Source organism: Chelonia mydas, chromosome 7, assembly GCF_015237465.2.
Source record: "Chelonia mydas isolate rCheMyd1 chromosome 7, rCheMyd1.pri.v2, whole genome shotgun sequence".
In the NCBI taxonomy this organism is placed as follows: domain Eukaryota; kingdom Metazoa; phylum Chordata; order Testudines; family Cheloniidae; genus Chelonia; species Chelonia mydas.
Window position 1 is genome coordinate 8,057,623 of NC_057853.1, and position 19,822 is coordinate 8,077,444.

Sequence of the window (19,822 nt, forward strand, 5' to 3'; positions counted from 1 at the left end):
GATTATTCATCCAATGTGAAAAATTATTCACCCGGGGGAGATTTCCATAAACTTCAACCTCCCCTTGGAGCCTAACTCCTATTGACTTCTCAATGGAAGCTAGATGCCTAACTGCCTTTTGAGCATTTGAAAAAAATCTGCCCACTAGTATTCGCCTCATGATATGAAGCAACAGCTTTGTGCCCTGACCCCACATTGTGACCTGAAGGCGGAAGCACTTTAGTTCAGCATCAAATGATGTGATCATATCCGAATGGCCTGGGGGACAGGCTAATTTTTGGATCACTGGACATTCAGATAAGCGGAAGTGCTATTTGGCATGGCAGTTACATGGATATAGAAATCCTAGTTATTCAAATCCAATGTGTCCCCCATGTAGCCCTATGTTAATCTCACTAATAACTCCTCAATTAGCATCTTAGCACTTGTTAGCACTAATCAACGGCTTTTTATTGATTAATGCTAACAGGTGCTAAGATGCTAATTGAGAAGTTATTAGCAGGTGATAAAATGAACCCAGGGCTATATTGGGGACGCTGTACATTCGGATAGCTAGGATTTTCTGATATTGGGAATTTCGGATAAATGGCAGTGTCCTATATTTTGAGAAGCACTCAGAGTCCCTATGGTGGTGACATAAAATATTTTTACAGAAAGAATGTTTTTGGTCAGTTTCAGTTTTGGAAATTCCAACTTTATTTCCTAGTTCTTTAAACTATAGTAGTGAGGTTCCGCATCAAATCACTTAATCTCCCTTTAAGTAGCTATCTTATCCTATCTTTCTCATAGGTATTCACCTGAATGACATCAGCATCATAGTCTAAATCAAATCAAACACTAATACTGAGCTGGGAATACTGCTCTTACATAGACTTCACCAGGATCTATTCATGCAACCTGGGTACAAAGAAAAGTCCACGTCAGATGTCCCAGTCATGTTTGCTACAATGTACTTCTCATCTGATCTTGCCTTTTGTTTGACCTTGAAGTTTCTCATGAAAGGGGGACCCATTTTCTTTGGTTAAAACAGACAGCAAAGGACTACTTAGTTTAGAAAGAAAGAGAAATTGACATATAGGGGGAATTGCCATTCTAAAAACAAACAACAAAATCTAAAAATGTTGTCAGCACATTTTAGAAGAATAGTTTTCCTATTTGGAAATCATTTATCAAAGGCTAGTAGACCAGACGAGAAGCTAAGAGAAAATATCCTTTTATGATGAACAGCAATAGTTAACTCTGATCTTGTCCATAATGATAAACCAGAGAATGACATCATCTCAGGTTTGGAATATATTCCAATTCAGCTTCTACCGATGTTGCCACTGAGTCTCACCATTGTGGCTTAAGATCAATTTGGGATCCCTACTTAATGTGAGTTGTAACAAAGGGTCATGAAATTTATAGACATTCGCCTCCAGAAAAAACACCAAATAAACAAGCTACAACAGAGTTCCCCTGACAAAGTTATGCAGAGGTTGATAGTACTACAGAGAGGCGCTCCTCTTATTGTTGTTATAAGCATTGTGTCTGCAGCCTGTTAAGTACTGATAGGCGCCTCTTTACCTTGGTAAAGGGGAAACAAAATGATCAAATTGCAGAACTCATACACTTCGATATCTGATCATGTCTAGACAGCTCATGTCCCTGCCCCTTAAAAACAGTCAAATGCTTTGCATCAATAATTTGATAGGCTGCTGTTTTCAGGATGTTGAACATTAATGTCACCTCCCTGGGTTCCAAACGCTAGTTTTTCTGCATTGATTATTCTCAGGTAATAATGGATACTTTGCTCCTGTTTAGTTTAATAATCATCCAAAACAAAAACCACTTAGTCTCGATCTTACATAAACCCTTTTGTAAAGTAATCAAATGCAAAAAAGCCTTTTAATTGTACAACAGTGTTGTAACAGGGCAGGTCTCACCACTGTGGCACCTCCTGCTGGCCATGCTGGGAATTAGCTCTTGGTTCCTGGTGCGCCTTCCTCTCGTGGGGTCTCATCGCAGTCATTTCTGCTCCACATCTAAGACTCACGTTACTCCCTGGACTGTGGCATCCTCTTCTGGGCACGGCCCTCGACCCAGGGACCCTATAGCTGGCAGCCGTGTGCTGCTGCTCCTCCAACTCCTGCTGCCTATTTCCCTTGACCACTTCCCCAGTCTGGCAGTCCTCAGGCTGGAGCTCCCTATTGGTTCCCTGACCCTGCCCAGCAATGCTCTATCTAAGGTACTCCTCTAAGGCAGACAGTCCTTCTTCTTTGCACTCCAGGGCAAGACTGATTCTGTTCTGCTCAGCAGCCCCTTCTTATAAGGGCCAGCCTGGCACTGATTGGCTGTTCCAATAAAGCTTCTCCGGATTGGCTGGCACTATAAGCCTTTTTCTCATTGGCTGCCTCTTGCGCAGCCTCCCCAGGGGGGTTTAACCTCTTACCTACCAGTGAGGGGCAGCCGCCCTGTCACAAGTGTATAAAGCTACTCATGATATTTTATCCAGTATCTGGCTTTTAATACTCAATGCTAAATACTATCCCCGATTCTTGAGATGGGGCATAATTTCATTAGGCAATAGGAAGAATTTATTAGACAGCATTGTCAGATTGGATTGTGTACTTTAAGACAATTGTCTAGTAATTGTCAAACAATTTCACTGGCTTATTTAAGGGAATACAAGTTTTGGAGAATTCAAGAAATGAATTTCTCTTGTTATCCACGGTTAGACACCTTACAGGCAGCTATAGTGTAAATTTCTCATCCTGACAAACAAGAATCTCAATTTGGTGGAACTAAATTATTTGTGGTTGAAACATAACTAAACTTTCCATAACACTACAGTTCACTCTTTGAGCTTTTAAAGTCTGTGTGGCAGTAGGAAACTGTTGAATTACATGCAATAATTTTTCACTGAGCCCTATAGTCCTAAGGGAACAGACCTGAGCTCATCAAACTCCTATTTCTCTTTGGATTATATATTGGATGCAAACAAAAATGTGGTCGTATCATTGCTGCTGATTACTGGTTGGTTACGGATAACTATATTGTGTATCTGATTAACAAGTTCCTGTTCCTAAAGCCATTAATAGAATCATAGAATCATAGAAGATTAGGGTTGGAAGAGACCTCAATTCCCTCGATCTGCTGGCAGTGCTCCTACTAATGCAGCCCAATATGCCGCTGGCCTTCTTGGCAACAAGGGCACACTGTTGACTCATACCCAACTTCTCGTCCACTGTAATCCCCAGGTCCTTTTCTGCAGAACTGTTGCTTAGCCAGTCGATCCCCAGTGCATGGGATTGTAGCATGTAGCGATGCATGGGATTCTTCCGTCCTAAGTGCAGGACTCTGCACTTGTTGTTATTGAACCTCATCAGATTTCTTTTGGCCCAATCCTCCAATTTGTCTAGGTCACTCTGGACCCTATCCCTACCCTTCAGCATATTTTCCTCTCCCCCCAACTTAATGTCATCCACGAACTTGCTGAGGGTGCAATCCATCCCATCATCCAGATCATTAATTAAGATGTTGAACAAAACCGGCCCCAGGACCGACCCCTGGGGCACTCCGCTTGATACCGGCTGCCAACTAGACATTAAGCTGTTGATCACTACCAGATGAGCCCAGCGATCTAGCCAGCTTTCTAACCACCTTATAGTCTATTCATCCAATCCATACTTTTTTTACTTGCTGGCAAGAATACTGTGGGAGACTGTGTCAAAAGCTTTGATAAAGTCAAGATATATCATGTCCACCGCTTTCCCCATATCCACAGAGCCAGTTATTTCATCATAGAAGGCAATCAGGTTGGACAGTCATGACTTGCCCTTGGTGAATCCATGTTGACTGTTCCTGGTCACCTTCCTCTCCTTCAAGTGCTTCAAAATGGATTCCTTGAGGACCTGCTCCATGGTTTTTCCAGGGGCCTGAGGTGAGGCTGACCGGTCTGCAGTTCCCTGGATTCTCCTTCTTCCCCTTTTTAAAGATGTTTGCCTTTTTCCAATTGTCTGGGACCTCCCCCGAACGCCACGAGTTTTCAAAGATAATGGCCAATGGCTCTGCAATCACATCAACCAACTCCCTCAGCATCCTCGGCTGCTTTAGATCTTGACCCATGGACTTCTGCATTGCAGCTTTTCTAACTAATCCTTAGCCTGTTCTTTACCACTGAGGGCTGCTCTCCTCCTCCCCATATTGTGCTGCCCAGTGCAGCAGTCTGGGAGCTGACCTTGTCTGTGAAGAGCAAGGCAAAAAAAAGCATTGAGTACTTCAACTTTTTCCACATCATCTGTCACTGGGTTGCCTCCCTCATTCAGTAAGGGTCCCACACTTTCCCTGACCTTCTTCTTGTTGCTAACGTACCTGCAGAAACCCTTCTTGTTACCGTCCACATCCTTTGCTAGCTGCAACTCCAGTTGTGCTTTGGCCTTCCTGATTACACCCCAGCATTTTCGAGCAATATTTTTGTACTCCTCCCTAGTCATCTGTCCAAGTTTCCACTTCTTGTAAGCTTCCTTTTTGTGTTTAAGATCAGCAAGGATTTCACTGTTAAGCCAAGCTGGTCACCTGCCATATTTGCTATTCTTTCTGCACATCAGGATGGTTTGTTCCTGAGCTCTCAATAAGCCTTCTTTAAAATATAGCCAGTTCTCCTGGACTCCTTCCCCCTCATATTAGCCTCCCAGGGTATCCTGCCCATCAGTTCCCTGAGGGAGTCAAAGTCTGCTTTTCTGAAGTCCAGGGTCCGTATTCTGATGCTCTCCTTTCTTCCTTTTGTCAGGATCCTGAATTCGACCATCTCATGGTCACTGCTGCCCAGGTTGCCACCCACTTCTACTTCCCCTACCACTTGTTTCCTGTTTGTGAACTGCAGGTCAAGAGGAGTACGGCCCCTAGTCAGTTGCTCCAGCACTTGCACCAGAAAGTTGTCCCCAACACTCTCCAAAAACTTCCTGGATTGTCTGTGCACTGCTGTATTGCTCTCCCAGCAAATGTCAGGGTGACTGATGTGCCCCATGAGAACTAGGGCCTGTGATCTGGAAACTTCTTTTAATTTTCTGAAGAAAGCCTCGTCTACCTCATCCTCCTGGTCTGGTGGTTTATAGCAGATGCCCACCATGACATCACCCTTGTTGCTCTTGCCTCTAAACTTAACCCAAAGACTCTCAACAGGCTTTTCTCCAGTTTCATAATGGAGCTCTGAGCAATCATACCTCTCTCTTACATACAGTGCAACTCCTCCCCTTTTTCTCCCCCACCTGTCCTTCCTGAACAGTTTATACCCACTCATGACAGTGCTCCAGTCATGTCAGTTACCCCACCAAGTCTCTGTTATTCCAGTCACATCATAGTTCCTTGACTGTGCCAGGACTTCTGATTCTTCCTGCTTGTTTCCCAGGCTTCTTGCATTCATGTACAGGCACCTAAGGCGATGTCTTCAGTGCCCGCCAGATCGGCGGGCAGCAATCAATCCAGCGGGGATCAATTTATCGTGTCTAGTCTAGATGCAATAAATCAACCCCCAGCGCTCTCCCATCAACTCCTGTACTCCAGCGCCGTGAGAGGCGCAGGCAGAGTTGACAGGGGAGCGGCAGCAGCCGACTCGCCGTGGTGAAGACACCGCGGTGAGTCGATCTAAGTATGTCGACTTCAGCTATGTTATTCATGTAGCTGAAGTTGCTTAACTTAGCTCGATCCCACCCCCAGTGTGGACTAGGGCTAAGATAACTAGCCGATTGCCCTACTTGCTCAGTATGAATTAGGAGGCCGCCCCTCTTGTACCCTCCTCCTTGTGTTTCCTCTCGGTATCCCATTTCCCCACTTACCTCTGGTCTTAGGTCACCATCCCCCGGCGAACCTAGTTTAAAGCCCTCCCACATTGTGGAACAACACTGATGTACATTGATATAGCTAAACAGAAAGTGATGTTTTTTGAAAGCATCACATTGTATACTTCAGGACCTCAGTATGGAAATGATCTCCTGAATAAAATCTATAGGAGATATATAGAAGTCACTACACAGAAAATTGGATTATTGCACTCAATAGCTTTGAAACCATCTTTCTTGGATGGCAGTGGAAAACTTCAATATACTAACATGAATTATAAATGATATCTGATTCTCTTGTTAAAGTGGATACAGTAAGTTTTTCTACCAGAGACCCTTCAGCTTTTACAATGCTATTATGCATGTGCAAACAAAAGATTTGCTTTTGGAAACTCTTTTACTATTGGAAATACTTCTGAGTAAGTTGTGTACACTACTTTAAGATTTTTTTTTTTTAATTCAGAGTGTTACAGATAGTCCCTTAACCTGGAAATGAAGTCATGGCTTTTAAACAATTAGTTTAAAAACTGAATTGATTTGAAAGAAATAATGCCCATACAGATGTAGGAGACAAAACCAAAAATTGATTGCAAGGGACAATTCCTAAATAATTCAGACATTTTGGTGCCTGGAAATGAACATCTTCACTGTCAGTACAGAAACCTAATAATACACTGTGAGGCAGATCAAAGACTAAGAATCATTTTGCTTTTCTGAGCCTCATCAGTGACTTAATTTACATTTTTTATACTCCTTTGTATTGCTTTTATATCTAAACAATGCACCATTTATGGAAGTTTCTACTGGGGCCTAAATCATAGTGTTTTAACATTTAATGAAGAATAATACTCTTACAAGTTACTGGGCTTCATGCAGGATGAAATGTTCTATCCTGTGTTACACAGGAAATCAGACTAAATGTTCTTCCGGTCCTCCTGGCCTTAACATGTGTGAATCTAATCATAAACGACATCTTTAAATTGGGATGGTCATCAATTAGAACAATCAAGATTCCAGTTACCCATATTAAATAACACTTTATCACTGCGGCTGTGATTTTAAATCCAGACATCTACTTCCTAAGGGCCAGAGTCTGATCTCTTTTCTGATGTTGAATATTACCTCAACACACATGTAGTCCCATTGAAATCAATGTGCTAATTGCACAGAAAAGTACTACTCAATGTGTGTGGGAGTGGCAGAATCAAACCAGGGACCAGATCCTCAGTTAGTGTAACTCAGCACAGTTCCATTGACGTTGGTGGAGCTATGCTGATCTACACCAGCTGAGGATCCCGCCCTAAAAACTGAAGCAATGCACCTGTGTTGAAATATGCAGGCAGCTGCCTATAAGATTTTAGTGCTATCCATCCATCATGATATTTTCTGTGTGCAATGACTGCTTCGAGTACTATTTTTGCACTTCCTGGAAAGCATTGCCCCTCGTAAGAATAGCTCGGGGCTAGTGTAAGTAATAGACCTGATAGGCAAGGGTATTAGACAGAACAACTAAGCAAAGGTCAATCAAGAAAAAACAGCAGAACAAAACTGGCATGACATACTACCTTATGAAACAGCCACAGTATGCAAAAAGGGCTTGATGGAAAATATAATGCATGTAGTGAAAGAACAAAGTGACAAGGATGAACTGAAAACAGTTATTATGTCTCTTCGTAACAGAAGGGGGTCTAGGTTGGACTGTGCCAATGGTTTCATTTTGATTCAGATGTATGTAAATGCATATATCCAGTTAGATTCTAGGAAACAGACAAGGTATTCACCTGTTTTCTTGTAATTTCTCAGAAATATATTGTTCCAAAAATGGACTGTTCTTTAGCCCTTGTGGATTTCTATTATTTAGTCACTCTGAAACCTAAATCTGACTCAGGAACCAAATGCATTTCCGCAGAGCTTCCCTTTGACCTACAGTAGGAGTCCTTTTTCTATGACAGATCAAAATGTCAAGTGTGGCCCCCAAGTAAGCATACAGAAAGTGGTCCACACCAATGACTTCTCACCAACCAGCCACAGGATCAGGCCTGTAAGCACTTACTCCTGGGTAATAAATGTTTTCAGGACCAGGTCTTCCTGCTATAGCAGATGTGAAGGAAGGGTTCTCACAGAGTGACTGAAAATGAGGCTGCACCAGATGATCTTCAAGAGACTTGCAAAAATGTATGCCTATATGTGTAAATTGCAAGAACTATCAAAGGGGCATCTAGTAGGGATTAACATTGCACACACAAAAAGGAAGCCTGACTCAAATCCAGCAGAAAAGAATGGGCCATATCACCACCTGGTACATAGCTCTGATGTGATGTTTTTCCTCCATACAGCAAGGCATTTTACAAAGGAAGGCTACAATCATTATCCTGGTTTTACTGAGGAATCTGAGACAGACAGGTGAAGTGACCTGGCTGAAGTCACATAGCAAGTGAGCGTTATAGTCAAGAACAGAATGCAGGTCTCAAGACTCCCAGTCCAATAACTTAGCATCTGGACTGGTGTACCACCTGATGCTATGTGGACACCTGAAACAGCTTTTTCCCAGAGATGGATGAACTGCAAGCTGCAGAAGAGCTATACAGGGGCATGGTTGTCTGATGTTAATCAACAAAGTATTTACATTCACGTTACTATGCTATCTCTCTCTTCTTTCTGTACCCATCTCTCCTATGTTTTCTGTTCTTCATGCTCTGCTCTTCTTTCATATGCCTGGTAGAAATGAGCTTTACTAATTGCTTTTAAGGGAGTGATTTTTTGTACTGCCTGGGCCTTTGACCATTTTCTATACTGAAATGTATCTATTTCCTTTTACAAATTCTCAGAGATTTTTTAATACGTAAATTAGGAGCCAAATTCTCTGCCTGTGTAAACTGGCAGAGCTCGGTTGAAGTACCTGGAGTGAAGCTGATTTACCCTAGCAAATAATTTACCCCTCTGATGATTATTGTGCTAACAGTAATTTTCAGTCGGTAGGTCCCTAAATTCAAAATCTTCATGGACTTGTCCATGTCCTCACCACAACAAACCTAGTTAGTCTACCATCTGAAGTACCAAAGAACTGTGTTAACTTCTTATCAACCACTGCCCCAATATAGCCTTTTGTGGCTTATTCTGTGAGTATAAAATGGGACCAAGTATAAGACTTAATGGACTTTTCCCAATTGCCTTCTATGATGAAATAACTCTTCCCAATGTCTCTGTGCTGGCAGAGAAATGCTTCCTGCAAAAAAGAGACAGCACTTACAATGTAATGTAGGAAACTTATCAAAAGTCACTATTACTTCTTACCTGTCTTTGAACGACTTGCAACTAGTCTGAGAGGGCACAATGTCATTCTACACACTCTGCGTGAAAGACAATAGCTAGCTGACCATATGTGTGAATGCAGAATCCCAATCATGCCAGCGCAAGAATCTGTACAGCTTGATTTTAAGCACCCCTACTAAATGGATGTACAGGTGCTTAAAATCAAGCTGCACAAAATGTAATAGAGCTGGTCCAAAACATTTTTTCCTGCAGAAATTTTCAGTGAAAACAGAAAAACACTTTTGTTTTCAATTATGTTTTCCCACAGAAAACTTTTAGATTTCTAGACTAGAGGATTTTGGATGAAAATGGGAGATGTACTTTTCTCCTCACATCCCCATTCTTTACTCTGGGGCGGGATCCCCAGCTGATCTACATCTCCCATAACACATCATGGTCTCCCTTTTTGGCAAGTGAAAGCTATGCAACCTGGAGTCCTTGGCCCTGGGGCATTGTGGGAGATGTAGTTCACCTGGGGATCATAGCCCCTAGAGGAGAATGGAGACCAAACTACAGCTCCTATGAAGCATTACAGCTCCCATTTTCAGCTGCAATCTTCTGGGTTTTGGCTGAAATATTTTAGTAAAATAAAATTTCTCCTGGAAAGCAGACACTTGTGATAAATTTTGGTTTGCCAAAACCCAATTTTCCATCAAAAAGTTTCTGTCAAAACTGCTTTTCGACCAGTCCTTTCACTAAAACAGCTGGAAAAGATAGGTTTGGGGTTAGGATTGGATCATCTCTTGCGTTCACCTGACTATGAACCAAACTATAGATCCACTACTGAACGGATGTGGACAGACACCAAGATCACCTTTCTGTTACACATCAGGGGTGTGTGTGTGTGTGTAACCTCTTCGTTTGCCAGCCACTCACTTCTAGCAAGCACAGCCAGGTAGCGAAGTTTCAGCTTGAGGCTGAACTCGCTGTCTGGGTTTGCTTCAGAGAGTCTTTACAGACTTCAGGCAGCAGCAGCAATTCTCCAGGGTGTACTAAAGAGAAAACTTTCCCTAGCTCAGCAAGCAGGAATTGTACTTAACTTGTCTCTGCTTACGTGCAGTGCGTATGTATCTTGCCAAACACTGCCCTCGCTTCTGAGTGTCTAAAGGTGTCTATCAAGGTGATAATGGAAACATACAAGCAGTTGGCATAAAACTAGAGCATCAAGATTATTTAAGAGGATCCTCTCAAATTACCTAAAATACTTTAACCTGCAAATCAAGTTAAGGACAGAGGGCTCCATTCTTTAGCATCATCTACAACCCGGTTCTTGCAAAATAGGCAAGTTCATGGACCTGTGAGCATAGAATCTAAATATTAAAGAAATGCCCTTAACAATGAGGACAGCACTATGTGTGTACACGTGCATAACCAGTCAACAAAGTAAAAATGTCTAAGGAACATCTTAAAAATTACAGGGAGCAACTGCGTGGCTCAGGGTGTTAGCAACGAGTTACAGAGCTCTGCACCATGAGGTTGCCCGTGTGAAATCAGCCCAGATTGGTCAAGATTGAAAGTTGTTCCCATCCCGTTAATGGTCTGTCTGAACTGAATGTGTGATCTCAGTCCAGTGCCTAGGGGACATATATCCATACTACAGAAAACCCTCATCACTACCACAGCTGCTAATTGGTTGGCAGTCTCAGCAGAGATAAGGAGTGAATGGAAATGATTAACACACACAGGTGTGGACTTTCCAATGTGCTAGGGGGTGCTTGATATTCAGCTCTGCCACAGGACCCCACTCCACCCCTTAACCCAAGCCCCCGGCCCACCTCTTCCCGCCCCCACTCCATCCCTTCTACCAAGTCCATGTCCCGCCTCTTCCCAGCCCCGCTCCACTCCACCCCACCCCTCCCTCAAGTGCACTGCACCCTTGCTCCTCCTCCCTCCCTCCTTCACACCATGAAACAGGGGAGGTGCTGAACGGTGGGGCCCGGGGGTGGGTGGGTGGCACTGGGGGTTAGGGAGGAGCTGATGGGGGCTGCCGGTGGGTGCTCAGAAGCTACCATTTTTTTCCAGTGGGTGCTCCAGCCCCGGAGTGCCTACGGGGTCGGCGCCTATGTTAACATCTTACCTCAAGGAGGTTCCAATAGCGTGGAGAAGCTTGCAGTGCAGCCCATTTTGTAACCGATGAGAGGGCTCAGGTCTCTGGGCCGGCCAGTCTAGCATCCTTCTCAAGCTCAATTGTTGCAAGATTAACAGCGGGGGAGGGGGGGCAGGGGAAAGACACTTCTAAAAGTCTGATAGCAAAAGAATTAGAATGCATTAAATATTCCAGTCCAGATGGCATATTCATGAATTCACTAAAAATTCCCTAATATTAAAGAAAAGGATTTAGAGGATTCCTTGTGTTTACGATTTTGCATTAGCAAATTACTTCTTTGCTTCTTCCATTATCTACTGTTTGTCATCTTTTGGCTATATTCCTTTGTATTTTACAAAGCATGTGAACTAAATACAATACAAACTAAATGTATAGAGTGCTGCTTATATGAAGGACCTCAACTGGCTTTTCACAAAATAATATCCAGGAGCTTTAAAACAGCTGCATTTAAAGCTGGAAAAGCCAGTATAAAAAGATAAGATTTCAATTTTGTCTTAAATGAATTCACTGCATCTGCATTTCTGATGTCATGTGGAAGTGAATTCCATTGTGAATGGCAACCAAAAGCCCTACAGTCATGAGAATTTAATCTGAATCTTTTATTTTTTTATGTATTTATTTTTAAAATATTTTTCTCTTTCATATGTTCTTTGTGGATTTTCTATGTTATGGCTCACATGGTATTTATTCTCTTAGATTGTCCTTACATTCCAAATCACTTAATGAAACAGTCTCTTGGGGAAAAAAATCGTTAGCACAATAAGTAGTTTCAAAATGACAACCATGATTCATGAAAGCAGAATACTTTTAAAGTGGAAAAGTTGTCTGCAATATTGCATTCTCTTTGGATAAGATAGGCAATCAGCATACAGTATTCACATGATGAAATACATATATGCACAGTTATAAATATACGTAAAAAAAGAAATATAAACAAAAGACCATTCAGAAGTTGCTGATCTTGTATTCTATTGTGTGGTGTGTATATAGCCAATCACGTTACAGTTCAGAAATCAGAAAGTAGAGAAAAAGGATGGTCTGAAGGCTGAGATGCTGGGCTGAGATTCAGGAGATTTGCATTTCGTTCCCACCTCTGGAACACAAGCCCCACGTGACCTTTGGCAAGTCACTTAATCTGTGTTCCAGTTCTCCATCTCTATAAGGGAGATAACAGCAATGTCCTTCTCCCACCCTTTGTCTGTCTCATCTGCTTTGGTTGAAAGCTCTTTGGGGCACGGACTGTAGACCAGTAGATAGCCCAGTAGATAGCCAGGTGATTATCATCACACCAATGTGATTCCTCTCAGAGAGGGAGGGCTGAACTGGCATGGGAGGAGTAACTGACAGCTACATGGCTGCTTGAGAATGTACATGGGGTACTTTTCAGCAGGATCTGCTCCTCCAAGTTTTTTGCAGCCATTGTTAATATTTGGATATTGCTGTGAGTAGGCACCATTCGGAAGCAGCCACGCTGAATGCAGAGTGCTCTGCCATGCATTTCTGTACTGTCGGCACTTTCTCTCCCACGTCCTCAGTCCTCTTATTGGATTTATCCTTCTGCTTCTCCAGTTTAGAAAGCCTGGGCTTGAATCTCTGCTGTGCTTAGCTTCCAAAGGGCACAGCATGGGAGTCGGAGGAGGGCAGGTCATCAGTTCCCAGGCACAGGTTAGAGCTGCCTGGGGGCTGCTCTAACACATGCTAGCTGACACAAGGCCTGCACTGCGAAATGTGGGGAGAGTGGTGCAGCAGCATGAGCGAAAAATCTGCCCCTTTATCTGCACTCCCTTCCGCCTTTGCTCTTTGTTCTGGAAAGGCCTATTCCTTTCCAATCACTGCTTCCCTTAGAGGCTCTGCGGAGTGGGAGGGAGTACATGTGTGGTTTTGCCTTTGGATTTTGCCACTATAAGGCTGAGCAGAAAGTTGTAGGTTGGTTGTAAAGTCTGGTGCTTAGTCCAGGTAAAAGAACATAAGAACGGCCATGCCTGGGTCAGACCAAAGGTCCATCAAGCCCAGTATCCTGTCCTCTGACAGTGGCCAATGGCAGTGCCCCACAGGGAATGAACAGGCAGGTTATCATCAAGTGATCCATAACCTGTCACCCAATCCCAGCTTCTGGCAAACAGGCTGTGAAGCAAACCATGCCATCTCACAGAAACACTAATGGAGGGTGGAGAACAAGCTCAGAGCAATGGCACAGAGTTTCTGGTAAGTCGTCCCTTGTTGGAAGAAGCAGCTTCCAAGACTGTGTAGCACGGATTGTGGCCTCTGAGACCCACAGCTGCCATTGATCCCTGGGAAAAATAACCCACAACTCATACAGGTTTGACCCCCCCTTGCTGCTTTTCTGGTGCACTTCCCTGGCAAGAGCCATGCTGCCATTGGCCAGTCACCTTGGGCCTGTGCAAAGCCTCCTGGGCTGACAGCAGCAAGTCACAGCGAACACTGCTTCGAGCGGTGCGGTTTCTGTACCTGGATCTATCACCTCTTGGGCAGAGTGCGCCGGGGAGAGCAGCCTCTCCTGTCAACCTCAGCCTGAAACCTGAGCCTTATACTGCACCAATGCAGGGGCAGAGTGGGGAGCTACTGTAGCCCAGTGCTGACGGGGTTGCAGTGATGCACAGCCCCAGGAGTTCCTTGCAGGAGCAGGAGGGCATGACTGGAAGGAGAATTTATCACTGATACCTACATTTGAAAGCTAACGCAGAAGCAAACGTGTCTGTTTTTTCCCTATAGACTAAGCTGCACGCCATACGGCTCTAACTTTAAGAGCTATTGACCACTGGGAATTTTCACAATGGATCAACATGACTGACGTCTGTTCTCCCCTCCACGTCACTGAGTAACTAATCACATGGGAGTCACGTTCATTTATAGACATGCAGAACACAAGATTATTTACTAGTCCCTTATGATATACTGCTCTATTTCTTTCTATCTCATACTTTCACCTGTTGGGAGGTCTAGTGTTCATGCATTGAGCTGTGGTATAAACCAGGTAGAAACACAGGCTGGATCTAGACACGCTAGGCATTTTTCTTGAACTCTTTATGTATCCGTCTTTTTAAAAACATATTAAAACATTATTTATGTCATCTGTTAGAGTAGCAAATGATGTTTGAGCAATTCAACATCTGTGAGCAGTGATGGGAGGGCCGTACCAAGCAATAAAGTAGCTGCCAGGATAAATAGTTGCATTTGTCAGCAATTAGGCTATTAAATTACTGTGGGGAAGAGAAAATGCTATTAGGTGTTTATACAACCCTTGATTCTATAAGGTGCCTTCCCATTCAGCCCAAGGTTTATGCTTGTGGGATCCCACAAACTCCTTGGCAGAGGGAGCTAACAGCAGAAACTCTGGGGGAAGTTCTACGTCTCTATAACATATTACCTTAGAGAAGATGCACATTCTTATAATTAAGGTACGTGTTTAGGAGTCAGCTCTGCCACAGACTTTGTGTGACATTGTTCAAGTCACTTAAATCTGTCAGCTTCCCATCTGCAAAATGAGAATTCCATTTCTTCTACTTTTTGTCTGTCTTGTCTAATTTGACTGTAAGCTCACTGGGGGCAGGGACTGTCTTACTATGTATATGCGTACAGAGCCTAGCACAGTGGTATCCCCATCTTAGCTGAAGTCTCTAGATGCTATGACAATATAAATAATAATATTAATACATATTAAACTTCAGAGTAACAGCCGTGTTAGTCTGTATTTGCAAAAAGAAAAGGAGGACTTGTGGCACCTTAGAGACTAACCAATTTATTTGAGCATAAGCTTTCATGAGCTACAGCTACAGCATCCGATGAAGTGAGCTGTAGCTCACGAAAGCTTATGCTCAAATAAATTGGTTAGTCTCTAAGGTGCCACAAGTACTCCTTTTCTTTTTACATATTAAACTTGTAACTACTAAGGGCCAAATTCTTCTTCTTCTTCTGCCAAATTCTGCTTCTGGATAAAATTCTTGCTGATACTCACACCAACTTCAATAAGTTCCAAGGGCAGAATCTGGGCATAATTTTTTGTTTTTAAAGGGCTGTACTTTGGCAGAGGAAGAATATCCCTCTTATCTGCAACATGGCTGTGAGGCGCACCTGCATCTCAGAGGGCAGCATCCAGCCCTTTGGAAACGTGGTTACAACATCAACTGCCTCTCAGCTCTGGAAATGAGTGAAGGATTCAAGTTTCACTTGGTAATATTTTGACACACACAAGAGAAAATTATTATTATAACATTAGAATGCTGGTGCTCAAAAAAAAAAATCTACAGAGTATCTTGATTTCAATTATCCTCAATCGTCTGTTTTTCTCCCCACTAAAAATAACATCACAGGGTTTATTGTTTGTTTGTTTTAATTTCCTTTGAGTGATGGTAGGAAGCACTGCACATTTCTTATTTGCTTAATGCACTTCTGAACTACAGTATTTAATGGCTGAAAATAAGCCCTAAATATCTTATACTTAATTGGCACACAGGAAAGAATGTTGGAAGGAATTTGGGCCTCTGCGACAGCTTAAAAGTTACAGCAAGACATGGTTTTATTGTAATGTCTTGATTTATCTAACACGCGTTGAATTCTAATTGCACTAAATGAGCAAAAATAGGTTAAGGGTTACAGAAGCTTTACTGAGAGACAAAATAGAAGTATGTATTGAACTAACAGAGACTAGAAAATCCTGCTTAACTAACTCATTGTATGTAAGGTCATAAATTAAATGCGATGATAACAATGCAAAAGGGCATTGGATTTTTAGGAAAGCCATTGTTAAAATTCCATGTGATGAGCTACAGTCTACAGCCACAGGTACAGGGATTCAGTGGAAAGAACAAAGAATCAAGGCCCTGATTCACTCAGAATTTGCACACTTCACTTATTAATGGATCTCATGCCTTTGGGGGCCTGATCCACAATACTATATCAGTAGTAAGCCAAGCTCTAGAAAGCCATGGATGTAGGGGCGCTGGAACAATTTTTCTGGTGGGGGTGTAGAGAGCCATTGAACCAAATTGTCAACCCTGGATATTATGGAAAACACTTGAAGCCGGGGGTGTGGCAGCACCCCCAGTATCCCTACTTCCAGCACCTATGCATGGATGCCAGCTCTCAGTCAAACCAACCTCTTCACAGGAATGGCTGCCTTACCGCAGTAGCTCCCAGCCCAAGCTGATAACTGCTCTGTAATGGTGGGTTGCAAGATGCCTGGGGACAAATGGGTCAGAAGGCAGCGGAGAGTTCTTATCACCTGGAAGCATCAAGAAATCTCTTTTAGGCCTTCTCTTCACTGCTAACAAGGGTGTGTTTTTTACCACACTGTGGCTAACACCCTTGAGCAATCCTGAGGTAAAAACACTTGAGCCTAGGCACTTTAGTTTTGATTGTGAGGTAAACGAGGCGAGGTCAACCCCAGATGGTAGTACAGTGCTGACCTTGGGGAGTTTAATAATGGAGAAATGGTCCTAACTTGGCTAAACATTAAGAGGGAAACTGTAAAAATCATCTTGTATTATAGTAGCCTCTTTCCTGACCCCTCAAACCAGGATCAGGGCCCTGTTGTGCGAGGCGCTGCACACACCACCTACTAAATGTACATCTCCACTGACGGTGGCGTGTAAGTACAGACACTGCATTTGCAGCTGGCACGGGTTTAAATAGCAGCATAGACGGCGAGGCACCGCTTAGCTGAGTAGAGTGCCCTTCAAGCCTGAACTGAGGCCGCATACCTCACATGGCTTTCTACGCACCCAAGTAGTGCCCGCCATGTCCACACTGCTATTTTTAGTGGCGTAGTGTCCCCTTTATGGAGCCTTCCCCTGCTGCCTGTGCTCTACACGCTGCCCAAAGTGTAGACATAGCTCAGAGACGGTCCCTCCCCTGAAGAGTTTATAGTCTAAATAGACAAGACACACAAACGGCGGGCGGGCAAGTAGCTGTCCCAAGGCCACCCAGGAGAAGGGTCAGTGACAGAGCGAGTAATAGAATCCAGGTCTTCCGAGTCCCAGTCCAGTGCCATACAGCCTCCCCCATTTACTGCTATTTGCCATGGTTCCTCTGTGCTTGCCTGAACCCTGGTAGATTTACAAGCTGCTCATCAAACTCTTAGCATCGGGCAATGCTGCTAAAAAAACCACACCAAACGTTCACATTTTCCATCATTCTGCATATGCTATTATCCTATTATATCAACTGGTTAAAAACAAACCCTTTCGTTGGTCAGGTTTCACTAAAACAGAGGCTCTATCTGAAACTGACAAACTGATTCCCTTTACAAAAGACAACCAAACTGAAGGGTCACACTGTAGTGTTTCTGTAATCCTACCCCGTGAGGGAACTGTAGAGATGGCGTGACAAGGAGAAGACAATGAACCAAGTTCTAACCTCAGTTACAAGTACAAAAGCCCACTGAAGCCAGGGCGTGTTGCAGGGGTGTAACTTTAGCAAGGGTGGAATTGAGCCCCAGGAGACTCGTGGATTGAAGGCAGGGGCTGGGGAAGGTGTGTGTAAATCAGTGATGCTCTGACGTCTGGGATAGAGTCAGCAGATACGTGTTTGGGTAGAAAGCTGACAGGGGGTGTCCCAAGTGCTAAGTGGAGATACTGACTGCAGTATGTGAAATGCCCCTCTACTCAGCAGCCTATCCTCAGGGGACAGCTCAGTGGGTAAAGACCTAGAGTGCCAGGGCCTGTCTGAACTCCCAGGACATTAGAATAACACTGAGGTAGAACCAGGCAGGATGGCTACACACAGGCTAAGTGGCCCCACGAAACGTCCTATAGAGCCAGGGAATGGTTGACTCCTGACTGGGCTACGACTACTACAAAGAGCCCATTTCTTTCTTCAGAGGCAATAGCACGATCCTTTAGCCCACTGCGAGGGGTAGGAGAGGAGCAGGTAGGAGACCATTCTGCCACTGCTGAGAGAGAGAAGGTCAGGAGGGCAAGGGCTGCCACCATCCAGGAAGCCAGTTTTTGGCAGTGGTCCTGCTCACTGGAAGGCTCTTCCAGTCTCAGGCCAGCTCTTCAGAAGCAGCATTTCCCATCATCAGCTCCCTTTTCACTTGTGTGTCCTGAAGCCGCAGCACCATCCTCACCAAGCCCCTCCCTTGACCTAGGAAGTGGAGGCCAGGCCAGCATTCTGGTCCAGGGCAAGAATGATGGTGGGTGCTCACCTCCCTGTATGCTCATCCCAGCCAGGGGCCTATTCCCCAATGTAAGTCAGAGCAGCCAAGGGGCTGCTTTTTACTTAAGCATAGCTGCCACAGCTCCATGTGTCTTGGTCAGTGGAACTGGAGTCAGAGGGCCCATGTTCTGTGGAGGGACTATTATTGACGGGATGCCAGTGGGGAATTAAGCTGGAAGCAACTTGCTTCATAGAGAGAGCCGTCCACAAGGTTTATAAAAGGTCCACTTGTTCCACTTAGCCGGCATTCAGTTTTGTTCACTGCTAATGAAACACGCTAGCTGCCATTGCAACAGCTGGAGTGCAGTGGGGAGCTGGCTGGGCCTTCTGGCAGCACATGTCATATCCCAAGGGAGGTCAGCATAGAGCCAGCTCCAAAGCACCTGGGGAAGCCTGTATGATAAAGGTGGGCAGGCTGGCTGCCTTTAGGGCTCATTTACATTGCTGGAGCCTATACTATAAGGCAATGGGGAATCATGAAACAGAAAATACTGCTGGAAATTAAAGATGTTTTGTGTTTTCAGCTCCAATGGAGGTTTCTCTATCATTTCCAGTAACGACCGTGTGGGCCAGTGGGTGAGGTACTCACCCATCAGCTGCCATCACATAAATTCTCTTCTTCATTTTTCACAAATGCCGACGCCTGTCAAACTAAACAGAGCGAAACTCAAGCCTAGTGCTACCTGCTGGTCTGGGAGCCATGGCACATATGTCACATGAAAGCTACACAATCCAGCTTGTGGTTTTGTCACAGCTACAATAAAAATTGATATTGATCCAAGTTCTAACATCAAAATAACTATTCAACCTAGCAGACACGGTTACAGTCTGAGATAATTCATACTCAGTTTTATTACATCTTCCTTAAAATCCCTTTGCAGTTGGTCTCTTGGCTATCTGAATGCACTTGCTTGGTACAACCCCGCCAATATTTATATCTTCAAGAATTTTGCTGCTAGGAAAGAAGATTAGTGATAAAACTCTTCTGGACAGATGAGATACATAGAGATACATGACAGGAGTCATCCACCATATAATATCCTTTTAGGATGTAGAATAGTCAATGTACTGTGGCTTCATTCAGCTTCTTTTGCATGTGCAGTTTTTTCCTTCCCTTGGTCGAGGTTGCTTGGAAGGTCTGCAGAGCTCACGTGTCACTCTGCCATGTATGTGTAATGAGATCATCCCAGCCTCACTGAGAAGTGAGCTGGCCACAAAAAGAGCTTTCTATGTGTTTGGCATGTTGGGGACCTGATCCCTGATATATTCCAGTAATACACTGGTGAATCAAAGAAGTGAGGGTTTGGGGTCTTGGAAACCAGAACCTTTAAGTTCAAGTCTTGTGTGTTCAGAGAGTTGTGTCTTGTTATTTTATAAATAAAATTTGGATCTAAATTCAGATCCAAAC